This window comes from Engraulis encrasicolus, chromosome 2 (genome assembly GCF_034702125.1).
Source record: "Engraulis encrasicolus isolate BLACKSEA-1 chromosome 2, IST_EnEncr_1.0, whole genome shotgun sequence".
Classification (NCBI taxonomy): domain Eukaryota; kingdom Metazoa; phylum Chordata; class Actinopteri; order Clupeiformes; family Engraulidae; genus Engraulis; species Engraulis encrasicolus.
In genome coordinates this window covers 22,640,723-22,643,222 of record NC_085858.1, presented here as the reverse complement: position 1 = coordinate 22,643,222, position 2,500 = coordinate 22,640,723, and the positions used below count along the sequence as shown (strand labels likewise).

At 49.8% G+C, this 2,500-nt stretch overlaps 1 protein-coding gene across 4 annotated transcripts in view; it reads right to left on the bottom strand.

Annotated features, from left to right (window-relative positions):
* Positions 1 to 2,500, bottom strand: part of LOC134435129 (cytohesin-3) — a 67,243-nt gene that overhangs the window by 13,691 nt on the left and 51,052 nt on the right. The window lies entirely within an intron of this gene.

Here is a 2,500-nt window from a genome sequence, read left to right as displayed (position 1 = left end):
ACACACACACACACACACACACACACACACACACCCACACACACACACACACACACACACACACACACACACACACACACACACACACACACACACACACACACACACACACACACACAGAGTGTGCTCTCTCTCTCTCAAACACACACAAAGTCACGTTTTGGCAGCGAGAAGCTGCCCATGATTTCACAGCTGGTGGGAGTGCAGCTGGGGGTGTTAGTATGAGACAGTGTGGGTTTGGGGAGGGAGGCTGCGGAGCCACCCCCAGTGGGCCGAGGTGTGTGTGTGTGTGTGCGTGTGCGTGCGTGTGTGCGTGTGTGCGTGCGTGCATGCGTGTCTGTGTGAGTGGGAGAGAGAGTGTGCGTGTGGGTGTAGGTGTGTGTGTGTATGTCTGTGTGTGTACGTGTGTGTGTGTGTGTGTGTGTGTGTGTGTGTGTGTGTGTGTGTGTGTGTGTGTGTGTGTGTGTGTGTGTGTGTGTGTGTGTGTGTGTGTGTGTGTGTGTGTGTGTGTGTGTGTGTGTGTGTGTGTGTGTGTGTGTGTGTGTGTGTGTGTACGTATACTGTATACGTGTGTATGTGTGTATGTGTGTGTGAGGGTTTGGGGAGGGGAGGTTGATGAGCATCCACCCAGTGCGCCGAGGCAGCCGGAGAAGAGGCCAAGAGAAATGACAAGCAGCCCAGCAGAGGAGCAATTACTGTGGGTCGGGAGAGCAGACATGCCGGGGCCTGTTAGCGGGGGTCAAGAGAGAGAGGCTGAGAGAGAAGCTGAGAGAGGGGGGCGTTTGGGAAAGAGTGGGGTTGAGGAGATGAGGGCAAGACCTGGGGTTTGAGAGTGAACGAAGGTTGGCACTAGGGTTGTCACATTGTGAAAACTTTGAATTTCAAGTGATAGTTATTATTGAGAGGCTTTCTTTACCACGGTTTAATGGACGTATATCAGTTATCGTGACATCCCTAGTTGGTCATCTGTTTTATTCATACAGAGGGAAATTTAAACGTAGACATAGCTTCCGCATAACACACAACCAATACCGCCACAAAAAAACCTCGTTTCTGGCCCTGGTTTTGTGGCCCATTGCTTCCCCTGTCATGGTCCGTGCCCTCCACCACAACCCATCCTCCCCTCAACTTCTCACATAAACACACATATTATTATACGAAGACGTGTGGGATTTCCCCCCTAGAGATGGGAACACACAGACAGCTGTGATTGCGCAGTTGTGGAGAATTTGTATTCTTGCCTGCTGCCGCCCACTCAAAACAAGAGTGTCGGGAAGGGGAAACGTCATGTCAACATGACTTGACAGCGATTTCCTCATTGGCTGTGATGTGTCTGCTGCTGATTTCCCTGAAGAACAAGTACGACCAAACAGAAACTATTTACCAGACAGAAACTATTTACCAGACAGAAACTATTTAACTATTCTATTCCAGGTTCATTCTGACCACAATGCCAAAGGGCTTTTTATGTAAAGGTGTTTTTTTTTACATCATGGCACGCTTTTGGAGCCAGTGACAGATTGAGCAATGTGTAGTAAATCTGTCATGGTTAGACATAAATGAAATTAAAACTACAGACACATGTACAGTAAAAAAAAGCCATACCACCATTCATGCACCAGTGCATTATGGTTAAAAACAAAAGCAACAACTGAGAAACATTAAGAGTGTCTGAAGAAAATGTGTCTTGCAGCAATAATGCAGCCAGTGTTAGCAAAGGAGGTGTTTGGAGGTGGGGGTTAGACGAGGGTGGGGTGGGGTGGAGTTGGTGGGTTTTGAGCTGGACCGCATGGCGTGTTTGTATGGACACGTGACCATGCGTGGGGTGCTGGCTGCACACGCACGTGCATGACCTTTCACCTACCCACCGAACCCCCACCCCCCCTGAACCCCCCTCAAATCACGAGGCCGAACACCCCCATGGTTAGTACAGGAGAGGCAAAGCACAGTAACAGACACCAGCTCATTGCAACACAAGAGAGGAGAAGGTGGGTGGTGTAGACGAAGACACGGAGACAGAGGAGAAGGGAGGGGGGGGGGCACCAAAACCTGATGGATTGACGCGAAAAGGGGAGGAAAAAGACAAGAGAGGAGGAGGAGGAGGAGAGGAAAAAGGAGGAGGGGAGAAATGGAGGGAGCAGAGGTCAGAGGGAGAGAAGAGTGCTGCCAGTTACCTACCTCCTAAGCATAGAAGAAGGAGGGAGCAGACAGCCAATCACAGAAAGGAAAGGATGAGGGTTTCAGGAGAGGGGGGCACAGAGAATACAAGAGGAGAAGAGGAAGGAAGGAGAAGGAACATGTAAACAACAACAGCAACAAACAAACAACACCAACAACAACAACAACAAGAAAGCAAGCCAGGCAAGAAAAACAAACAGACAGACAGACAGACAAACCAAAAAGACACACACACACATACGTACACAAAAAAAACCAAGACACGAGCCACAAGACCCAGAGGAATAGAGGAGAGAGGAGGGGGGTGGAGGGGAGGGGGTGG